This window comes from Oncorhynchus masou, chromosome 12, assembly GCF_036934945.1.
Source record: "Oncorhynchus masou masou isolate Uvic2021 chromosome 12, UVic_Omas_1.1, whole genome shotgun sequence".
In the NCBI taxonomy this organism is placed as follows: domain Eukaryota; kingdom Metazoa; phylum Chordata; class Actinopteri; order Salmoniformes; family Salmonidae; genus Oncorhynchus; species Oncorhynchus masou.
In genome coordinates, this window is record NC_088223.1 from 84296745 (window position 1) to 84321837 (window position 25093).

The following is a 25093-nucleotide window of genomic DNA, read 5'->3' on the forward strand; positions in this document are numbered from 1 at the left end:
CGCAGACCAGCTGGCTGGCATGTTTACGGACATATACAATCAATCCTTATCCCAGTCTGCTGTTCCCACATGCTTAATGAGGGCCACCATTGTTACTGTTCCCAAGAAGGCTAAGGTAACTGAGCAAAACGACTAACGCCCCGTAGCACTCACTTCCGTCATCATGAAGTGCTTTGAGAGATGAGTCAAGGACCATATCACCTCCACCCTACCTGACACCCTAGACCCACTCCAATTTGCATACCGCCCCAATAGGTCCACAGACGACGCAATCGCAACCACACTGCACACTGCCCTAACCCATCTGGACAAGAGGAATACCTATGTGAGAATGCTGTTCATCAACTACAGCTAAGCATTTAACACCATAGTACCCTCCAAACTCGCCATCAAGCTTGAGACCCTGGGTCTCGACCCCGCCCTGTGCAACTAGGTACTGGACTTCCTGACGGGCCGCCCCCAGGTGGTGAGAGTAGGTAACAACATCTCCACCCCGCTGATCCTCAACACTGGGGCCCCACAAGGGTGCGTTCTGAGCCCTCTCCTGTACTCCCTGTTCACCCACGACTGCGTGGCCATGCACGCCTCCAACTCAATCATCAAGTTTGCAGACGACACTACAGTGGTAGGCTTGATTACCAACAACGATGAGACGGCCTACAGGGAGGAGGTGAGGAACCTCGGTGTGTGGTGTCAGGAAAATAACCTCACACTCAACGTCAACAAAACAAAGGAGATGATTGTGGACTTCAGGAAACAACAGAGGGAGCACCTCCCTATCCACATCGACGGGACAATAGTGGAGAGAGTAGTAAGTTTTAAGTTCCTCGGCGTACACATCACGGAAAAACTGAATTGGTCCACCCACAAATACAGCGTTGTGAAGAAGGCGCAGCAGCGCCTCTTCAACCTCAGGAGGCTGAAGAAATTTGTCTTGTCACCAAAAGCACTCACAAACTTCTACAGATGCACAATCGAGAGCATCCTGTCGGGCTGTATCACTGCCTGTTACGGCAACTGCTCCGCCCACAACCGTAAGGCTCTCCAGAGGGTAGTGAGGTCTGCACAACGCATCACCGGGGGCAAACTACCTGCCCTCCAGGACACCTACACCACCCGATGTCACAGGAAGGCCATAAAGATCATCAAGAACAACAACCACCCGAGCCACTGCCTGTTCACCCCGCTATCATCCAGAAGGCGAGGTCAGTACAGGTGCATCAAAGCAGGGACCGAGAGACTGAAAAACAGCTTCTATCATCTCAAGGCCATCAGACTGTTAAACAGCCACCACTAACATTGAGTGGCTGCTGCCAACATACTGACTCAACTCCAGCCACTTTAATAATGGACATTTATGTAAAAAAAATTATCACTAGCCACTTTAAACAATGCCACTTAATATAATGTTTACATACCCTACATTACTCATCTCATATGTATATACTGTACTCTATATCATCTACTGCATTTTGCCATCTTTATGTAATACATGTATCACTAGCCACTTTAAACTGTGCCACTTTATGTTTCATACCCTACATTACTCACCTCATATGTATATACTGTACTATTTACCATCCACTGCATTTTGCTACACTCACATTAACATCTGCTAACCATGTGTATGTGACAAATAAAATTTGATTTGATCCCTACACTAACATCCTCCTTTAGCTCCTCAGAAACAAGGCAGCTGCAGCCGAAACTGTCAGGGCCACGCCCCTCTTGTCCGCTCCACAGCATATAGGCCTAGTCTACAACGTGGTAGCCTACCTTCTACTCCTCTGCCCATTGGCTATCCACGGCCGCACTTGTCCTTATGATGTGTAGGGCCTATGCCTGCTGGGATCTAATAGCGTTGCACGCGTAGCATGTTGAACACATCAGTGAGTCTACACAAGACTGCTGCAAAGAAGCCTACTAATATGGGGCACTGCATCTCAGTGCAAGAGATATCACTACAGTCCCTGGTTCGAATCACAATGGCCATGATTGGGGCAGCGCACAATGGCCCCAGCATCGTCCTGGTTAGGGTTTGGCCTAATTGTAAATAAGAATTAGCAAAATGTTACACAGCATCATCTGGATATGTGTGCAATAAATGTTAAACATTCACCTTCTGCTACTATTGCTGTTAAGCCGTCTATAAATCCAATATCCACGGTGTTATCGGGGTACAAATGTTGCAGAGTCATTACACTGTTTCTATTTCAGTGCAATTCTGTACAGTACACTGTTGTAGTCGCCTACACCTGCTGTTGAGCGTCCTCCTGTGGGAGGATTTGAGCATTGCAGCTGTAGGCTACCAATGAGGCTATTGAGGGAGGAGTCCGTCGGTGGATCAGAGTTGACGCTCTAGCTCACTTCGAAGCACTTTACATTGCACAGAGGGAGGCGACCATTCCCTAATTTTCCCATCCAGCCAGTAGCCGCAGAACCACCCAGAGGGGAATATTTCAAAGCTTTGTTCAGAGGTGGAATCAGTTTTCGACCAGTCGCAATTATGTCTGGGCATTCTTATCAAGGCAAAAAGAATATTCCAAAAATCACAGTAAGTAGAAATATTAATATCTGCCTTAGTGGCTTTTAAAACTTGCATGCCTGATTGTCTAAAATCAGTGCATTGCTTTTGTCTTGGCTAATTCCTATTTTATTTTACCGCTATTCAAGAATGTGCCAATAGCAATTAATGTATGCATACAGGCCTTTTCCCATCCGTGTGGGATATTTTCCTTTCCATTATGATAGTCAATTGAACATAGAAACAAATACAGTAGTGCAGAATGAAGGTGGCATGATTGGCTACCATAGTGACAGTCGGAGAGACAGAACGAGGCGTTTTCTTAAAGGTAACTTGCATCTTCTTTGTTGAGGATGGCATGATACCCGTGCGCAGTGCATGTGGCTCGTTTGAAAGATAAATATATAAAATAAATAAATTAATAAAATAATCTTCACACTGGGCTGTTATAATGTAGTTCTAACTTTATATGTTGGCATCTTGAATGTGGCATCTTGAATGTGGCATCTTGAATGTGGCATCTTGAATGCTTGGGGAAAGATAGATGAAATGATGTAGATGAAATGATGTAGATGAAATGATGTAGATGAAATGATGTAGATGAAATGATGTAGATGAAATGATGTAGATGAAATGATGTAGATGAAATGATGTAGATGAAATGCACATCCTTTTTATAAATAATAAACAACATTATCGCGTTTTGGATTCGTTTTTGTAGCCTACAGGGCCACACATGATGGAAAGTCAGCCTCCTATTATAAGAAAAAAACGAATACAAAGTAATAAATCAGTTATAGCTGTGTGAATCGAGGAAATATATGGCATATTCGTTTTCCATATTCAATATCCTGTGGTTGAATTATGTACCATAATAAACGCCTGTTGTATACTCCCATTCTGTTAAATAAAGATGTATTTGTCCAGATATAGGCTATCTGAGCGTCTGGACTGGTGATGCAGGGAGAGAGAAAACATCTCCCACGCCCATGTGTATGATCAGATGTTATAGCCCGCCCGTAAAATAGAGCATTTCGAATTCAGGATTACTAGAACGCAATGTAATAGAATTCACCGGTGCGGTGCTTTGCCTCACCGGGTTGGAGTTAAAATCGGGGCAAGCAACGTGTTGGCGGGGATGGTTGCTGCTGCTGCACAGCTCTAGGGTCTGTTTGAAATGGCTGCGTGTTCATTGTTGCGGCTCACCGTGGTGTTATATTCCAGGAGAGACGCCCTTTGTCTCGTCTGATATCACTGACGGATTGGGGGTGGAGGCAGGCTGACCCGCAAGGGTTTTCTCCTAGAATATCAGCGACGCACTAGAATGTTTTAGGGGAAGTTGTGTGTGTAAATATTTTTGTAGACATTTTATTTTTTTGTAGAGGCTTTGAACATGTTTGGCCTGTACAGGGAATACACCTGCTGCTCAGTCTAGGGACCTCGCACTATTTTATGCTTCATCGTCAATTCTACATATCAGCCTCCTTATAGGCCTACTCTACTCTACTGTGAAACTTGAAATTATGGAGAATCTAATATCCTTTAAACAAGTTAGACAGTTTATTACAGTGTAATTGCATGTACACAAATGCTGGGTTGCTTGGTTGATCCAACTGGGTTGCAGGCATTTTTTTTCATTGGGTCACTTAGTTGGGTTGTTTTTCTTTAAAAACTGCTGGGTTATTGATGCTGGGTTATTGATGCTGGGTTATTGAGATACTGTATGATCCAGTGGGACAGATCAAAAGACTGGAGGGGTGAATTTAAGATAGATCTTTTTAGCCACCCATGAGAGTAAATGTCATTCCTGTTAATCTATTGTGTTGTATAGTTATCACTTGTTAAGGTTGAACATTGACACTTTAGTAGCTTTAGTGAGGCTCACAGAAGTGTACGAGTTCCCTAAAAGCCCAATGTTGGGATACAATAAGGTGGTATACCTTATTATAATATGTAATAAATAATCTTAACATTATAGAAGAATGAAGGAGAATTAGAATTTGCAGTATGTAAACTGAATGTGATGAACAATAATACATTTACTCTCACGGGTGGCCAATAAGATCTAGCTGAAAGCCATGCCCCTAATAAGCCACGCCTCTTGAAAATACCCTACTGCCTGGTCATTGCCAACTGATGGTTAAATTAACCCATGTTTGAGTAATCCCAACAACCCAATTTGTTGGGTTATTCACACAACCTGTCCAATATTCTGTCCAATAATATACCAAATAACCCAAATTTGGTTATTTTTAACCCAGCATTCTTTTGTGTGTAGACTATAGCCTGACAATCTGAGAAATGTATTTATTGGGAATGATTTTCCTAGTTTATTTCTACCCCCTATATCCCAGCTGTTTCCCTATGTCTGTCTGGGAGCAGGAGCGCAATGTCAGATTTCTAGGTGTGGTTTTCCTTTTCCCATGTTCTCACAGTATCCTACTGTAGTGCCGTGCATGTCATCATTCATCCCCTCCAGCTGGAACCTGCATATGTGGGCATGACAGGCTTTTACCCAGGAAAGAAACCTTTTGCCCCAAATGGCGCCACAAAACAAGGCTTCACCGTCCCTACACTGTCTTCAAAGTGGGCCTAACTGCAAGCAAAGTGTGTGGTCATACACACTTCCTTAAAAACGTTGGCGCTGGGCTAGTAAAGAATACCTGTAAAGAATAGGAAGGCCTCCACCTGTTTATGCTCCCAATTCACCACTTTATTTACCACGTTTCAGACCTTCCTAACTGTAAAACATCATGCTGTGACCACCCAGCTATTGCCATCCACTCTCCATGACCACCAGCATACTATTGAGAAGTAGAAAATACTACCTTGGTTACCCTTGTCTCCCTGCCTCTAGCCTCTGACATGAGGCCGTTTTACCACCCTGGATGGAGATTGCGGTCAGGCCCAATCAGAACCAGATTTGAGTGTTGGGCTGCCTTGGAAACGGTGCCACTTTGGCCTATCACAAGATCACGCTGCTTGAGACTGGCCTCTATGATGTGGCGGCTAGGCAACTTATTTAGATTGATACAGCCTATTGTTTTGACTTTTCCACAGAAAAAAATGTAATGTGCTTTTGAGTGAATAGTAAATATTTTTGTCACTAGGCAACAGCAGAGGCCCCTGGCTCCCATGCGGCAGGATGACTTTCCCCTTCCATTGGTCTCAGCCTGCCCGCCCGCCTCACACATAAGGGTCTCACAGTTAATAGACTCCTCTGGAATATCGTCTTGGCTCGGTGTGTTTTATCTGCTATGTTTTCTCTGTTAGCAACAACACACAGAGGCCCTGTTCCCAGTCAAACTCTCTACAGATGTCCTTAAGAACTGCCTGTTGCAAATGTTTCTGTTACTATAATGTGTGCTCTTATCATTTTGGTCTATGCAGGAAAAATCCTTCACAAACCTTCACAATTCAGCATGCAGTACTTCCTTTAGACTATCTTTAGTCTTTTCTGGCCTTTATAATAGTGAAAGAGAGAGTTTCCGGTAGGAAGATCTCTAGTTGTACTATTTTTTTAAGCTCGATCAACAGTCAAATCTTGTAACATAAGGACTTATTTTGTTATTTCCAATGTCAAATTGCAGCAAATCACTGTTACTGTAGGCCTTTCTGACCTTGTGAGGAGATCTTATCACAAGCATGTCTCAAACTCTTAACCCTTAAATTGTTTCATTTTGTATCAGCTTAAAACTATAAACCAAATCCTGTGATCTGTAACATGGCAACAACAAATCTCCCCACCCCCCAGTATCAGTCTGTGAGCCACGCCAGTCCTGTGGAAGGGCTCTACATAGAGTCAGTGTTCCAAATCACACGCTATTCCCTATTTAGTAACATGCGCCCTGGTTAAAAGTAGTGATACTTTTACTTTTCTCCAAACGGGTTCCTCCAAATGTCCCCATAGAAGAACCCTTTTTGGTTCCAGGAAGAACCCTCTTTGGTTCCAGGTAGAACCCTTTTGGGTTCCATGAAGAACCCTTTTGGGTTCCATGAAGAACCCTCTGTGGAAAGGGTTCTACATGTAACTCAAAAGGGATCCACCTGGAACCAAAAAGGGTTCTTCAAAGGGTTCTCCTATGGGGACAGCCGAATAACTATTTTAGGTGCTAGATAGCACTTTTGTTTGATTTATTCCTAAGAGTGTATACTGTATAGGCTATTGGGTGTGATTTGGGACGTGACCATATAGACTACCCATTAAGCTCTTTTTGTTCTGTTTTACTGTAACTGTCTGCAGCCTGGTTGATTGACAGGCGTGGGTAGGCTTTATGGCACGTTACTTAGTCAAGGTCAGCATAAGTGATCAGGGCGAGGGTTTGATGCCGACCAAAGTGGACAGCAGCACTAAACCAATTGCACAACACACACTCATCTCAGTTACTGTGGAAAGTAAAAGGAGACATTCGAAAATACACGCAGGATACTACTTCTGTACGTTAGCATTTGAATTGGAATAAAATGTTATTGGACAAAGAGTCAGCGAGGAAGACATTGTTATGTCAGAAATGTCCTTACAAATGGTATGGCTATAGTACTCTCTGTGGGGTTTCCATGACCATTTGTTTCATGGAATGGGATTTTAGTAGTACTTTAATGATACAGGAAGAACATATATTTAGAGGGTATTCATTTCAGCTGGTTCCATCCCTATCCTCAAACTCTGCATGTCTTGTGGTTGCACTGATGGGACGGTTTGACTTGTTTATGAGTTTAACCGTGAACAATATTTTACAATCCATGTCATGACCCATCTGCAAATCCACCAGCATGGACCAACACCTCAAGGATTGTGGCTGGTCTCATATCAACACTACTGCAACTACTGGATTCTGTCAAAGCATTTAACCACAGAACATTTGGGGAATGCTAAGCCAAAGTCACATTTTTGATTTGTGTGTCCAAGTATGCGTGTGTTGCAACAGAATTCAAACTGCAGATTGCCGTATCATTTTACTCTTTTAAGTTCTGTCATATTTACGCTGTAACAAAAACATGGAGGACTCTGTCTTTCTCTTCCCTCATTGTTTTTAGCAGGGTTTCTCCAGATGTATGTATCTGAGAGTCGGCTTTCCTTACTGAACCCAGTGAAATCACTGGATTACTTTGGATATATTGTGATAGTTTGCTAAGCGGAGACCACTGCTCTATGATAATAACAGTGCATTCAATCAAACTCCTCTGAATAGTCACAAAATCACAACTCTGATTAAAATTACCTCCACAACTATTTGCTTTCTGTCATTTATCGAGGAATTTATTCTGCCGTTTTAATTCACGGACAAATTTAGATTGTGGCGAGAAGCCTAGCTGGTTAAATCTGACATGATGCATATTGCTTGGCGCCTACTGCTGTGAATGGCCAGGGCTGAGCTAAGTGTATAGATGTAGGATCTTAATTTGATCACCCTGTTGCAGGAGAACTGCAATGCAGGACATTTTAAACTTGCACTGTATGAGGTTTAAAAAGGCTTCTTAAATTTGTATTTGCCATTTTTGGACATTTCAGATGCATTATAATCCACATTAGAATTGCTAGTATTGCTGTAGGATTATTTTCCTGCTGTAGCAAACTGCCTCATATTAAGATCTTACATCTGTATTTGAAGCTTTGCTACAGGGTCCAATATAAAAATCACTTGGGTATGATTACAGCAGGATCTTGAATGATGAGGTATTATTGAGACGTAATAAAGTAACATATCTGTATACTATTTGGGAGTGTCTGCAGTGTCTGCTAGTGTTAGTAAAGCAGTAGAGTACGAGGAACTTAATCAGATATGATGACATTCGACAGTCCTGATCCTGCGTGTGATTGGTGATGACAGGCCTAGAGTTGCAAAGGGAGGGTATATTACTGGAAACTTTCTAAGTTTACCAGTAAAATATCAGAATTTTGGTATCTTTCAAGGATTTGATGTAATCTATCACAAGACATCTAGTGGCCCTTTTTGGGAATTTTAGATTATCACACGTCTGTAATTATCTCTGGCCCTATCACGTGTGGCATTGTCACATGTAAAAAATAATAATTCATGATTTAAAAATTCCAAATAGAATGGCTAATCTGTTAAACATGATCCTAAATTAAATCATCAACATAGTGAATACCATTGATGTTTAATATAAGGTTTCTGCATTATTATTTATGTTATTTACGTTAATTTATTTTACTATGTCAACAGGTATTTGTTGTCAACGTTTTGGCGTCAAACTGGTGACAGTTGTGAACAAAGTCAATAGTTGGACGAGTTGCAGAGTGACAGTAATTTAAAATAATGTAATTGTTGATTAGAATGTTTTTTTTAAAATTAATTAGGCTATTTTGTTTTGAACCATTTGTTCTATCTACTAAAATCAAATCAACGTTTATTTGTCACGTGCGCTGAATACAACAGGTGTAGACCTTACAGTGAAATGCTTACTTACAGGCTCTAAGGCTATAACAGTAGTGAGGCTATAACAGTAGTGAGGCTATATACAGTAGTGAGGCTATAACAGTAGTGAGGCTATAACAGTAGTGAAGCTATAACAGTAGTGAGTCTATATACAGTAGCGAGGCTATATACAGTAGTGAGGCTATATACAGTAGTGAGGCTGTATACAGTGGCGAGGCTATATACAGTAGTGAGGCTATATACAGTAGCGAGGCTATATACAGTAGTGAGGCTATATACAGTAGCGAGACTATATACAGCAGCAAGGCTATAACAGTAGTGAGGCTATATACAGTCGTGAGGCTATAACAGTAGTGAGGCTATAACAGTAGTGAGGCTATATACAGTAGTGAGGCTATAACAGTAGTGAGGCTATATACAGTAGTGAGGCTATATACAGTAGCGAGGCTATATACAGTAGCGAGGCTATAACAGTAGTGAGGCTATAACAGTAGTGAGGCTATAACAGTAGTGAAGCTTTAATATAATATAATAATATATCCCATTTAGCAGACGCTTTTGTCCAAAGCGACTTACAAGTCGGCTGGGGCCACTACTTTTGCATATGGGTGGCCCCAGTGGGAATCGAATCCACGACGCTTGGCGTTGCAAGCGCCATGCTCTACCGACTGGGTGTAATGGTCCTGTGTGTTGCTGGTGTAGAGAGTCAGGCGCAGGACAGCAGATATGAGTAATCAATGTACTTTAGTCAAAAATACAAAAATACAAAGCAACATAGCGAGCCCACAAAAAAACGGACCGAAGTACGATGAACAATCACTCACAAACAAAACATGGGGAACAGAGGGTTAAATAATAAACAAGTAATTGGTTGAGTGAAGCCAGGTGTGTAAGACAAAGACAGAACAAATGGAAAATGAAAGGTGGATCGGCGATGGCTAGAAGGCCGGCGACGTCGACCGCCGAACGCCGCCCGAACAAGGTGAGGGACCGACTTCGGCGGAAATCGTGACACCGGGTAGCCATTTGATTACCTGTTCAGGAGTCTTACGGGTTGGGGTAAAAACTGTTGAGAAGCCTTTTTGTCCTAGACTTGGCACTCCCTTACCGCTCATGAACCATATGTTCTATCTACTAAAACTCATACACCATATGTTCTATCTACTAAAACTCATACACCATATGTTCTATCTACTAAAACTCATACACCATATGTTCTATCTACTAAAACTCATACACCATATGTTCTATCTACTAAAACTCATACACCATATGTTCTATTTACTAAAACTCATACACCATATGTTCTATCTACTAAAACTCATACACCATATGTTCTCTCTACTAAAACTCATACACCATATGTTCTATCTACTAAAACTCATGGACAATATGGACACAGATATACCAAAATAACAATACCATAATGTAGTATACAGTGTATTCAGAAAGTATTCAGACCCCTTCATTTTTTCCACATTTTGTTACATTACATCCTTATTTTAAAATCGATTCAACTGTATTTTTATTCATCAATCTACACACAATACCCCATAATGAAAAATCAAAAACAGGTTTTTAGATTTTTTTTACAAATTTCAAAGAAAAAAACGGAAATATCACTTTTACATAAGTACTCAGACCCTTTACTCAGTACTTTGTTGAAGCACCTTTGGCAGTGATTACAGCCTCGAGTCCTCTTGGGTATGACGCTACAAGCTTGGCACACCGTTATTTTGGGAGTTTCTCCCTTTCTTCTCTGCAGATCCTCTCAAGCTCTGCCAGGTTGGATGGGGAGCATCGCTACACAGCTATTTTCAGGTCTCTCCAGAGATGTTTGATCGGGTTCTAGTCCGGGCTTTGGCTGGGCCACTGAAGGACATTCAGAGACTTGTCCCAAGGTCACTACTGCATTGTTTTGGCTGTGTGCTTAGGGTTGTTGACCTGTTGTAAAGTGAACCTTTGCCCCATTCTGAGTACCTAATGGCTCTGGAGCAGGTTTTCATTAAGGATCTCGCTGTACTTTGCTCCGTTCATCTTTCCCCTCGATCCTGACTAGTCTCCCAGTCCCTGCCGCTGAAAAACATCCCCACAGCATGAAGCTGCCATCACAATGCTTTATCATGGGGATGGTATTGGCCAGGAGATGAGCGTTTGGCATTCAGGCCAAAGAGTTCAGTCTTGATTTCATCAGACCAGAGAATCTTGTTTCTCATGGTCAGAGAGTCCTTTAGGTGCCTTTTGGCAAACTCCAACCGGGCTGTCATGTGCCTTTTACTGAGAAGTGGCTTCCATCTGGCCACTCTAGTATAGAGTCCCAATTGGTGGAGTGCTGCAGAGATGGTTATCCTTCTGTAAGGTTCTCCCATCTCCACAGATGAACTTTGGAGGTCTGTCAGAGTGACCACTTCGTCACATCCCAGACGAAGGCCTGATTGCTCAGTTTGGCCTGGCGGCCAGCTCTAGTAAGAGTCTTGGTGGTTCCAAACTTCTTCCATTTAATAATGATGGCGGCCCCTGTGTTCCTGGGGGACCTTCAATGCTGCATCATTTTTTGGTACCCTTCCCAAGATCTATGCCTCGATACAATCCTTTCTCGGAGCTCTACAGGCAATTCCTTCGACCTCATGGTTTGGTTTTTGCTCTGACATGCACTGTCAACTGTGGGACCTTATATAGACAGGTGTGTGCCTTTCCAAATCATATCCAATCAATTGAATTTACCACAGGTAGACCAATCAAGTTGTAGAAACATCTCAAGGATGATCAATGGAAACAGGATGCACCTGAGCTCAAGTCTCATGGTGAAGGTTCTGAATACTTATGTAAATAAGACATTTCTGTTTTACATTTTTTATACATTTGAAAACATTTCTAAAAAACTGTTTTTGCTCCTTCGTTATGGGATGTTGTGTGTAGATTTATGATGGAAAACCATTTTAGAATAAGCCTGTAACGTAGCAAAATGTGGAAATAGGGAAGGGGTCTGAATGCTTTACAAATACACTGTATGAATCCATTTAAAAGAAGTTATTATAAATGACCAAAGTTAGGATAGATTGACAAATATTTTCTGTTAATTACCAAAATTACTGAAGATTCCGATAACTGGTAAATTACTGGTAGCTTTGCAAACCTAGACAGGACTGAGGCTTGAGGGAAGACACTGATAGATTGTGGCGGGTGTTCAGGCACACACACACTGCAGTAAGCATGTCTTTACTGCAGCAGATTATAGCCCATGGACCTGGGCCTCGACCATATAGGGATCATTTTAGGAAGATAATAGGCTTCCCCATGCTCTTAGGGCTGGTGTTCAGTACGCTCTTCCCTTAGGTAGCCACACTAAAATTGAGAACATTCTTATGCAATACCATCTGCGGACATACTATCAATTTGAAACATATTCAGATACAAAACCAGATATCCCCTGAAGGTAGTGGAAGGGTATGGATTAGGGGACTGTGTAGTGTGTAGATGATAGAGGCCATTCTGTAAACCAGCATGTACAGTATGTGCTCTCTCTCCTTCTCTCTCTTTCTCTCTCTCTCTCAATTCAATTCAAGGGGCTTTATTGGCATGGCAAACATATGTTAACATTGCCAAAGCAAGTGAAGTAGATAATATACAAAAGTGAAATAAACAATGAAATGTATAGTAAACATTACACTCACTGAAGTTCCAAAAGAATAAAGACATTACAAATGTCAGATTATGTATATATACAATGTTGTAACGATGTACAAATGGTTCAAGTACAAAAGTGGAAATAAATAAGCATAAGTATGGATTGCATTTACAATAGTGTTTGTTCTTCACTGGTTGACCTTTTCTTGTGGCAACAGGTCACACTCTCTCTTTCTCTTGCGCTCTTTCTCTCTCTTTCTCTCTCTCTTGTGCTCTCTCTCTCTTGCACTCTGTCTCTCTCTCTCTCTCTCCCCGTCTTCTCTCTCTCTCTTGCGCTCTCTCTCTCTTGCGCTCTCTCTCTCTCTTGCGCTCTCTCTCTGCTTTACACAGTGCTGCTCCAGGCAGGGTGGGGTCGCCTGCATGGCTCAGAAGAGAAGACTGTTGGTTCTCTCTCTGTTTCTCTGCTTAATCAGCATCAGAACCCACCCAGTCTCCGTCCCTCCCTCCCACCCACTCCCTCCCTCCCTCCCACCCCCCCGCCATCCATCACACACCTACCCTCTCTCCCTCCCACCCACTCCCTCCCTTCCTCCATCCATTTCACACACCTACCCTCTCTCCCTCCCACCGACTCCCTCCCTCCCTCCTACTCCCTCCCTCCATCCATTTCACACACCAACCCTCTCTCCCTCCCACCCCCTCCATCCATCCCTCCATCCATTTCACCCTCCCTCCCTCCCTCCCTCCCTCCCTCCCTCCCTCCCTCCCTCCCTCCCCCTCCCTCCCTCCCTCCCCCTCCCTCCCCCTCCCTCCCTCCCTCCCTCCCTCCCTCCCAGTCACCCCCATCCATCCCTCCCACCCCACACTGCCTGGAAGACTAGCCAGTGTTTGTTGTGTGAGCAGATGCCAGGGATGCATCGCTAAGGCTACGTATATTTTTCATTTAAACCGGTAGAGAGGGGTGGGGTTTGTACTGACAAAGCGCCAGCCGGGCTCCACAGCCAAGACAGTAAATCACTAATCACACCACACCATGTGCTGACGAGAAACTACGGAACCCTCCCATTCCGTTTACCTTACAGGGCAGTGAACTGAACCTAGGCATTTTACACAGTGTGATAATGGATACCTACCATTGTAACACTCGTCGGAAAAGTGGACCAAGGTGCAGCGTGGTACAAGTTCATGATACTTTATTTAATCTGAACACCAAACAAAACAACAAAAGACCAACGAATGTCACGTTCTGAAGGCTACACAGAGCTAACAAAAACCAACATCCCACAACCTAAGGTGGCAAAACCTGCTGCCTAAATATGATTCCCAATCAGAGACAACGATAGACTAGATGGTTCCGCCCGGCAAATGCAGGGTGCTAGCACAGGACGCACTGGGCTGTGCAGACGCACCGGAGACACAGTGCGCAGAGCCGGCACAGGATATCCTGGGCTGTAGAGACGCACTGGAGGCCAGGAGTGCTGAGCCGGCACCATCCGTCCTGGCTGGATATCCACTCTAGCCCGGCCGATGCGGGGCTGTGAACGAGCACTGGAGACACCGTGCACTCCACCGCATAACACGGTGCCTGACCAGTACCACGCTCCCCACGGTAAGCACGGGGAGTTGGCTCAGGTCTATAACCTGACTCCGCCAATCTCCCCGTATGCCCCACCCCAAAAAATTGGGGGGCTGCTTCTAGTGCTTGCTTTGTTACCGTTACTCCTGGTATCATTGTCGTTCCTCCCTCGCTACTTCTGCCTGTTTCCATGGCAGGGTCTTGTCCCCTGCCATAATCTGCTCCCATGTCCAAGATGTCCTCCGCTCTCTCTTCTCCCGGGCCCAGGATCCCTGCTCTTCCTGGCCACGCTGCTTGGTCCTTTGGTGGTGGGATGTTCTGTAACGCTCGTCAGAAGAAGTGGACCAATGTGCAGTGTGGTACAAGTTCATGATACTTTATTTAATCTGAACAACAAACAAAACAACAAAAGCACAACGAACGTCACATTCTGAAGGCCACACAGAGCTAACAAAAACCAACATCCCACAACCTAAGGTGGGAAAACCTGCTGCCTAAGTATGATTCCCAATCAGAGACAACGATAGACAGCTGTCCCTGATTGAGAACCATACCCAGCCAAAACATAGAAACACAAAACATAGAAATATAGAACATAGAATGCCCACCCAAATCACACCCTGACCAAACCAAATAGAGACATAAAAAGGCTCTCTAAGGTCAGGGTGTGACAACCATACATATATTATTCATACAGTAAATGGTAAAAGAACCATTTGCCTTTGGTTGAGCTCACTCCATGTCCTGGTTTTGTTGTAGAATCTAGTGGTCTGACCAGTCCAGAGAAGAGGCCCTGCCCAGGCAATGTACTGGGACACTAACGTCAAAGTTCCAGCACCCCCCTCCCCTCTCTCTCCATTCCCTGTTGCTCAGTGTTATGCCCTGTACTCTGTGAGGCGTGTCCTTAACAGGCATGCCAGCCTGCCGCTCCAGCCTCTCTGAGTGCTCCTAGCAAAGCATTACCATGGAAACGTCTTGCTAGTGGCCAAGTGGCTGTCTCTGGCGCAGCAGCTGAGTCGCTAGACGACAACGCCCTGTTTAGAGGCTACGTTATCTAGTCAATCTAGTCCAAGCTCATCTATGTGACTGCTAGGACCATCTATCTACCCAGCTGTGTGTACAATGTAGGTTACTGTGTACAGTAGTTACTGTGTAATCTGTGTGAGTGGCTATTCTCATTGACCCTCTCTTGCGTAGATGGGACAGTCAGACATTCCAAAAAATGTCTCTTGCAAGAACAAGAACACAAGAACACATCTTGAAAAAAAAGAAGCACAAAACAGTGTCCTCCAGAATAACCGGAATACTGATGAGATTGCTTTGGACTTTGTAACATTCTCTCCCTCCCATCCCCACCCCTCTCGTTTTCCCTCTCTTGTTCTTTTGATCTCTCTCTCCAGAGCGACAGGCTTCTGGTCAAAGGCGGGAGGATCGTTAATGATGACCAGTCCTTTTATGCCGACATTTACATGGAGGATGGCGTCATTAAGTAAGAGAATGTTTGACCACCATGTCCTCCCATGCATTGATGTTGACGTTTTGATCATTTAGCAGACACTCTTATCCAGATCAACTTAGTCAGTGCATTCAACTAAGGTAGGCAAGACAACCACATATCACAGTAATTTCAAGTGCCAGACAGATCAAGACAGATCCAGTCAGATCCAGTCAGTTCCAGACAGATCCAGTCAGATCCAGTCAGTTCCAGACAGATCCAGTCAGATCAACAAAGATCCAAACAGATCGAGTCAGATCTAGTCAGATTCAGATAGATTGAGTCAGATCCAGACAGATCCAGTCAGATCCTGTCAGAGTCTACTCCAGTCCACAGTAGTGTATAGTGTGCAGATCCAGTCAGATCCAGTCAGAGTCTACTCCAGTCCACAGTAGTGTATAGTGTGCAGATCCAGTCAGAGTCTACTCCAGTCCACAGTAGTGTATAGTGTGCAGATCCAGTCAGAGTCTACTCCAGTCCACAGTAGTGTATAGTGTGCAGATCCAGTCAGAGTCTACTCCAGTCCACAGTAGTGTATAGTGTGCAGGGCCAGTCAGAGTCTACTCCAGTCCACAGTAGTGTATAGTGTGCAGATCCTGTCAGAGTCTACTCCAGTCCACAGTAGTGTATAGTGTGCAGATCCAGTCAGAGTCTACTCCAGTCCACAGTAGTGTATAGTGTGCAGATCCAGTCAGAGTCTACTCCAGTCCACAGTAGTGTATAGTGTGCAGATCCAGTCAGAGTCTACTCCAGTCCACAGTAGTGTATAGTGTGCAGATCCAGTTAGAGTCTACTCCAGTCCACAGTAGTGTATAGTGTGCAGGGCCAGTCAGAGTCTACTCCAGTCCACAGTAGTGTATAGTGTGCAGGGCCAGTCAGAGTCTACTCCAGTCCACAGTAGTGTATAGTGTGCAGATCCAGTCAGAGTCTACTCCAGTCCACAGTAGTGTATAGTGTGCAGGGCCAGTCAGAGTCTACTCCAGTCCACAGTAGTGTATAGTGTGCAGATCCAGTCAGAGTCTACTCCAGTCCACAGTAGTGTATAGTGTGCAGATCCAGTCAGATCCAGTCAGAGTCTACTCCAGTCCACAGTAGTGTATAGTGTGCAGATCCAGTCAGAGTCTACTCCAGTCCACAGTAGTGTATAGTGTGCAGATCCAGTCAGAGTCTACTCCAGTCCACAGTAGTGTATAGTGTGCAGATCCAGTCAGAGTCTACTCCAGTCCACAGTAGTGTATAGTGTGCAGATCCAGTCAGAGTCTACTCCAGTCCACAGTAGTGTATAGTGTGCAGGGCCAGTCAGAGTCTACTCCAGTCCACAGTAGTGTATAGTGTGCAGATCCTGTCAGAGTCTACTCCAGTCCACAGTAGTGTATAGTGTGCAGATCCAGTCAGAGTCTACTCCAGTCCACAGTAGTGTATAGTGTGCAGATCCAGTCAGAGTCTACTCCAGTCCACAGTAGTGTATAGTGTGCAGATCCAGTCAGAGTCTACTCCAGTCCACAGTAGTGTATAGTGTGCAGATCCAGTCAGAGTCTACTCCAGTCCACAGTAGTGTATAGTGTGCAGGGCCAGTCAGAGTCTACTCCAGTCCACAGTAGTGTATAGTGTGCAGATCCAGTCAGAGTCTACTCCAGTCCACAGTAGTGTATAGTGTGCAGATCCAGTCAGACTCTACTCCAGTCCACAGTAGTGTATAGTGTGCAGATCCAGTCAGATCCAGTCAGAGTCTACTCCAGTCCACAGTAGTGTATAGTGTGCAGATCCAGTCAGATCCAGTCAGAGTCTACTCCAGTCCACAGTAGTGTATAGTGTGCAGGGCCAGTCAGAGTCTACTCCAGTCCACAGTAGTGTATAGTGTGCAGATCCAGTCAGAGTCTACTCCAGTCCACAGTAGTGTATAGTGTGCAGGGCCAGTCAGAGTCTACTCCAGTCCACAGTAGTGTATAGTGTGCAGGGCCAGTCAGAGTCTACTCCAGTCCACAGTAGTGTATAGTGTGCAGGGCCAGTCAGAGTCTACTCCAGTCCACAGTAGTGTATAGTGTGCAGATCCAGTCAGTCTACTCCAGTCCACAGTAGTGTATAGTGTGCAGATCCAGTCAGAGTCTACTCCAGTCCACAGTAGTGTATAGTGTGCAGGGCCAGTCAGAGTCTACTCCAGTCCACAGTAGTGTATAGTGTGCAGATCCAGTCAGAGTCTACTCCAGTCCACAGTAGTGTATAGTGTGCAGATCCAGTCAGAGTCTACTCCAGTCCACAGTAGTGTATAGTGTGCAGATCCAGTCAGATCCAGTCAGAGTCTACTCCAGTCCACAGTAGTGTATAGTGTGCAGATCCAGTCAGATCCAGTCAGAGTCTACTCCAGTCCACAGTAGTGTATAGTGTGCAGATCCAGTCAGAGTCTACTCCAGTCCACAGTAGTGTATAGTGTGCAGATCCAGTCAGAGTCTACTCCAGTCCACAGTAGTGTATAGTGTGCAGATCCAGTCAGAGTCTACTCCAGTCCACAGTAGTGTATAGTGTGCAGGGCCAGTCAGAGTCTACTCCAGTCCACAGTAGTGTATAGTGTGCAGATCCTGTCAGAGTCTACTCCAGTCCACAGTAGTGTATAGTGTGCAGATCCAGTCAGAGTCTACTCCAGTCCACAGTAGTGTATAGTGTGCAGATCCAGTCAGAGTCTACTCCAGTCCACAGTAGTGTATAGTGTGCAGATCCAGTCAGAGTCTACTCCAGTCCACAGTAGTGTATAGTGTGCAGATCCAGTCAGAGTCTACTCCAGTCCACAGTAGTATATAGTGTGCAGATCCAGTCAGATCCAGTCAGAGTCTACTCCAGTCCACAGTAGTGTATAGTGTGCAGATCCAGTCAGATCCAGTCAGAGTCTACTCCAGTCCACAGTAGTGTATAGTGTGCAGGGCCAGTCAGAGTCTACTCCAGTCCACAGTAGTGTATGGTGTGCAGATCCAGTCAGAGTCTACTCCAGTCCACAGTAGTGTATAGTGTGCAGGGCCAGTCAGAGTCTACTCCAGTCCACAGTAGTGTATAGTGTGCAGGGCCAGTCAGAGTCTACTCCAGTCCACAGTAGTGTATAGTGTGCAGGGCCAGTCAGAGTCTACTCCAGTCCACAGTAGTGTATAGTGTGCAGATCCAGTCAGTCTACTCCAGTCCACAGTAGTGTATAGTGTGCAGATCCAGTCAGAGTCTACTCCAGTCCACAGTAGTGTATAGTGTGCAGGGCCAGTCAGAGTCTACTCCAGTCCACAGTAGTGTATAGTGTGCAGATCCAGTCAGAGTCTACTCCAGTCCACAGTAGTGTATAGTGTGCAGATCCTGTCAGAGTCTACTCCAGTCCACAGTAGTGTATAGTGTGCAGGGCCAGTCAGAGTCTACTCCAGTCCACAGTAGTGTATAGTGTGCAGATCCAGTCAGAGTCTACTCCAGTCCACAGTAGTGTATAGTTTGCAGATCCAGTCAGATCCAGTCAGAGTCTACTCCAGTCCACAGTAGTGTATAGTGTGCAGATCCAGTCAGATCCAGTCAGAGTCTACTCCAGTCCACAGTAGTGTATAGTGTGCAGATCCAGTCAGAGTCTACTCCAGTCCACAGTAGTGTATAGTGTGCAGATCCAGTCAGAGTCTACTCCAGTCCACAGTAGTGTATAGTGTGCAGATCCAGTCAGAGTCTACTCCAGTCCACAGTAGTGTATAGTGTGCAGGGCCAGTCAGAGTCTACTCCAGTCCACAGTAGTGTATAGTGTGCAGATCCTGTCAGAGTCTACTCCAGTCCACAGTAGTGTATAGTGTGCAGATCCAGTCAGAGTCTACTCCAGTCCACAGTAGTGTATAGTGTGCAGATCCAGTCAGAGTCTACTCCAGTCCACAGTAGTGTATAGTGTGCAGATCCAGTCAGACTCTACTCCAGTCCACAGTAGTGTATAGGGTGCAGGGCCAGTCAGAGTCTACTCCAGTCCACAGTAGTGTATAGTGTGCAGATCCAGTCAGAGTCTACTCCAGTCCACAGTAGTGTATAGTGTGCAGGGCCAGTCAGAGTCTACTCCAGTCCACAGTAGTGTATAGTGTGCAGATCCAGTCAGAGTCTACTCCAGTCCACAGTAGTGTATAGTGTGCAGGGCCAGTCAGAGTCTACTCCAGTCCACAGTAGTGTATAGTGTGCAGATCCAGTCAGAGTCTACTCCAGTCCACAGTAGTGTATAGTGTGCAGATCCAGTCAGAGTCTACTCCAGTCCACAGTAGTGTATAGTGTGCAGATCCAGTCAGATCCAGTCAGAGTCTACTCCAGTCCACAGTAGTGTATAGTGTGCAGGGCCAGTCAGAGTCTACTCCAGTCCACAGTAGTGTATAGTGTGCAGATCCTGTCAGAGTCTACTCCAGTCCACAGTAGTGTATAGTGTGCAGATCCTGTCAGAGTCTACTCCAGTCCACAGTAGTGTATAGTGTGCAGATCCAGTCAGAGTCTACGCCAGTCCACAGTAGTGTATAGTGTGCAGATCCAGTCAGAGTCTACTCCAGTCCACAGTAGTGTATAGTGTGCAGATCCAGTCAGATCCTGTCAGAGTCTACTCCAGTCCACAGTAGTGTATAGTGTGCAGATCCAGTCAGAGTCTACTCCAGTCCACAGTAGTGTATAGTGTGCAGATCCAGTCAGATCCAGTCAGAGTCTACTCCAGTCCACAGTAGTGTATAGTGTGCAGATCCAGTCAGAGTCTACTCCAGTCCACAGTAGTGTATAGTGTGCAGATCCAGTCAGAGTCTACTCCAGTCCACAGTAGTGTATAGTGTGCAGGGCCAGTCAGAGTCTACTCCAGTCCACAGTAGTGTATAGTGTGCAGGGCCAGACAAGAGGCAAAGTGGGTGCATTCCTGCCTGCTCTTGGAAGGTCACTCTTTTTTTTCCCAATTCCTGTTCCCACTCGATCAGCCTATTAGGCTCTTTGTCCTGTGTGCTCCCATAGAGGAGCTCTGATAGGAAAAGCACCCGCAGGAAGGTTAGAGCTGCATACCAATTACACAGGCCAGGCTAGCCTAGCATCGACCACGCTACGGCTGGCACTGGAGTACAGACGCTTCCCTTTTCCCTGTCTGTCTGTCTGTCTGTCTGTCTGTCTGTCTGTCTGTCTGTAGGTCTCTGTCGGTCGGTCGGGCGGTCGGTCGGTCGGTCTGTCTGTCTGTCTGTCTGTCTGTCTGTCTGTCTGTCTGTCTGTCTGTCTGTCTCTCTGTCTCTCTGTCTCTCTGTCTCTCTGTCTCTCTGTCTCTCTGTCTGTCTGTCGGTCTGTCTGCAACCCTCCAAGCTGCTATTTGACATGCTCTGATGACTTTTATCTAATGTGGAAGGATTGATAGTTTCCAAATGATACTGGGTTACCGCTAAATTTCAGTTTGATTAACTTTACTGAACACCAGTCAGCCATGAGCAAAACTACATTTCTAATGATATGATAATATATTCATTTTGGTTTATTCATCAGCTATTTAGCTATTCATAGCATGAGTTTACAGCATTGTGTCAAGTCAATGATACCCCCTGACATGGCTCTTCTCCCGCCTAAACCTCCAGGCAGATTGGAGACAACCTGATCGTCCCAGGTGGGATCAAGACCATTGAGGCCAACGGCAAGATGGTGATCCCCGGTGGCATTGACAACCACACCCACTTCCAGATGCCCTACCGGGGGACCACCACCGTGGACGACTTCTCCCAGGGCACCAAGGCTGCCCTGGCTGGGGGAACCACCATGATCGGTGAGAGAAGAGAGCGCAGCCCTGGAGAGGCCTGGAGCCCATGTCTCTCACTAGGGGGCGGTGGGTGGGGGGGTCTGAAGGTATCACAATAACAGACAGCAGGTGCCCTGTGGGAATGGTTGTTACAGTTAACTACCCACATGACATAGAAAGACTGCCATATCAATTGCATCCATAATCATTAGGGCAATTTAACATTTTAGTAGAGTAAGTCTTAGGCTGAATCGTACTGGTTTACTGTATTATCTGATCTCAGTTGAAAATGAGCTAAACAAGATTATAATCCACACTACTTGGCTGTGGCGGTGTGAGATTGTAGACAAAATACAGAGTAGATTGTGGGCAGGCAGCCATGTGGCGGCTTTATCCATTGAGGATGAAAGAAAGACAAAAAGAAAGTCAGAGCACTAGAGAGAGAGAGGAGGAGAGGGGCTCTGGCTACAATGCAGAATGTTCCTAAATGGGCCAATGTGAGCAGCAGTCAAGGGGACCACACAAAGGGCCACTAGAAGGGTGGGAGAACGAGGATCGGCAAGAGGAGCCTACACTGGGAAACACAAGTCCCGTGGAAATAGGCGAGCAGTGTGTGATAGAGGTCTTCACGGGTCCAAAAAGTTCCTGTTGTGAAATGGACCTGTGGCTGTTCCACCTGGACCTTAATATCCTTAATGATTAATATAGAGAACTGTTCCGAATCGATCCGAAGAGAACTAGACCCATTCCGTATAGACCTGTTCAGATCCAGACCCAGTCCGATTCGATCCGAGTGAGGGACGCAGCAGAAAAGTCATTTCTTAAGATACTTTATTAACCGGAGCTGATAAAGCTGTACTGTGAGCGAGTCGAGTGACATGTGAGCATGGCGGAGGGAGTGACATGAGGAGCAGGGAGGAGGCAGGGAGGAGACAGGGAGAGACGAGAGACAGCAACCAACCAACCAAGCTGACTTGCGCTATGGTAGACTAATAGCTGCCATAGCTAGATTATTTATCATTAAAAATGATTATGTAATACCTGTCTTGACTGCATCAAACCAGGAGAAGCTAGTTAAGTTAGCTAACGTTAGCTAGTTGGGCTAACTAAGATCAGATAATCACCACAGACATACATTAAACCAGCACGATTCAGCCTAAGACTTGCTGGAGCTAGAAACACAAATATTTCGCTACACCCGCAATAACGTCTGCAAACGTCTGCAATAACATCCTGCCCTTCACGTCTTTGACACTGAGTTACAAGGCATACAGCCTCGGTCAGAGAGTCAACCCTAGTAAACAACAGAGCTTTTCTTGGCTGCTGTTGACTCGAGATTGCATTAACATGCACAGAGGGATTTAAGGAGATTGGGCGGCCTTTAATTGGATCGGGAAGTGGTCAGCTGGTCAGAGCAGCAGGCGGACCTATTACATCAGAGTCTAGGACCACTATAGACATCGGAGGAGGTGGTGGTTCTCTTTATCTCTTATCAGTTTGAGTTTGTTTTCGATTAGCCGAACAGTGACATGAAATGGGAGATCCATGTAACCCAAACATACACTCAGACATACAGACATTTCCAATGATAGGTGACATTGTATTGAAAGCCACTGGCAAAGGACACAGAGACACAGGCATTGTGGGTTAAATAAAACAGTAACATCCTCCCTCTCTCTCTCTCTCCCTCTCTCTCTTCCTAATCCCTTTCTCTCTATGTCCACCCCCTCCCCTCCATTCCCTACTTCTCTCTCTCTCTCTCTCTCTCTCTCTCTTCCTAATCCCTTTCTCTCTATGTCCACCCCCTCCCCTCCATTCCCTACTTCTCTCTCTCCCCCCTGCCTCCCTCCCTGTAGTGGATCATGTGATCCCGGAGCCAGGCAGCAGTCTGATTGAGGCCTTTGAGCAGTGGAGGAGCTGGGCCGATGAGAAGACCTGCTGTGACTACTCGCTCCATGTGGACATCACCCATTGGAGCGACAGTGTCAAGCAGGAGGTGGACACACTGCTCAAGGAAAAAGGTAACTGCCAACTTCACAGCAGCAAGGGGAAGGTCTGACAGACAGTAAATGGAAATTCAAATGGGCTTGATTTCAATCGCACTTTTCCACATGCACAAATCACATATTATGTATATTTTAACTCTAAGGAGTTTCCTGGCCATGGACACAAAATATTGATGTTTTGTTCCCCGAGCCACTTAGTTATCACTTTTGCCTTATTGCAAGGTGCTCCATCATGCTGGAAAATGCATTGTTTGTCACAAAACTGTTCCTGGATGGTTGGGAGAAGTTGCTCTCAGAGGATGTGTTGGTACCATTCTTTATTCATGGCTGTGTTCTTAGGCAAAATTGTGAGAGAGCCCACTCCCTTGGTTGAGAAGCAACCCCACACATGAATGGTCTCAGGATGCTTTACTGTTGGCATGACACAGGACTGATGGTAGTGCTCACCTTGTCTTCTCCGGACAAGCTTTTTTTCCGGATGCCCCAAACAATTGGAAAGGGGATTCATCAGAGAAAATTACTTTACCCCAGTCCTCAGCAGTCAAATCCCTGTACCTTTTGCAGAATATCAGTCTGTCCCTGATGTTTTTCCTGGAGAGAAATCTCTTCTTTGCTGCCCTTCTTGACACCAGACCATCCTCTAAACGTTTTCGCCTCACTGTGCGTGCAGATGCACTCACACCTGCCTGCTGCCATTCCTGAGCAAGGTCTGTACTGGTGGTGCCCCGATCCCGCAGCTGAATCAACTTTAGGAGACGGTCCTGGCGCTTGCTGGACTTTCTTGGGCGCCCTGAAGCTTTCTTCACAACAATTGAACCGCTCTCCTTGAAGTTCTTGATGATCCGATAAATGGTTGATTTAGGTGCAATCTTACTGGCAGCAATATCCTTGCTTGTGAAGCCAATTTTGTGCAAAGCAATGATGACGGAACGTGTTTCCTTGCAGACAACCATGGTTGACAGAGGAAGAACAATTATTTCAAGCACCACCCTCCTTTTGAAGCTTCCAGTCTGTTATTCAAACTCAATCAGCATGACAGAGTGATCTCCAGCCTTGTCCTCGTCAACACTCACACCTGTGTTAACGAGAGAATCACTGACATGATGTCAGCTGGTCCTTTTGTGGCAGGGCTGGAATGCGGTGGAAATGTTTTTTTTGGGGGGGATTCAGTTCATTTACATGGCAAAGAGGGACTTTGCATTAATTGCAATTCATCTGATCACTCTTCATAACATTCTGGAATATATGCAAATTGCCATCATACAAACTGAGGCAGTAGGCTTTCTGAAAATAATATTTGTGTCCTTCTCAAAACGTTTGGCCACGACTGTAGACAGGCAGACAGACACAGACAGACAGGCAGGTAGGCAGACAGACAGACACATACACAGACATACAGTCAGGCAGACAGACAGTGCCGTTATACCTACTCCTCTGGCCAATTAAAGATGATGAGCAGGGTTACTGCTGGCAGCAGCTAGGAAACTCATTCAGCGGTGGTGTCTTCTTCTGCCTCCTTATCTCTGGCCCATAATCTGCCTGTCCCCCAACCACAGCCACAGGCGTACAGTATGCTCACAGGACCTGTGGCCCATACCTGGTCCTGGCTCAAACACCACTGACCACCACTGTCCATCTGCAGGAGGGTGTGGTGCCCTGGGGGACCCTCCATGGTTTCACGCCCAGTTAGATAGCTCAGACACTGGACAGAGTGGACAGGTCCCTTTGGCCAC

General features: G+C 45.4%; 1 pseudogene; it reads left to right on the forward strand.

Annotated features, from left to right (window-relative positions):
- The first annotated feature begins 2379 nt into the window (after window positions 1–2379).
- Window positions 2380–25093, forward strand: part of LOC135550962 (dihydropyrimidinase-related protein 3-like) — a 66973-nt pseudogene continuing 44259 nt past the window's right edge.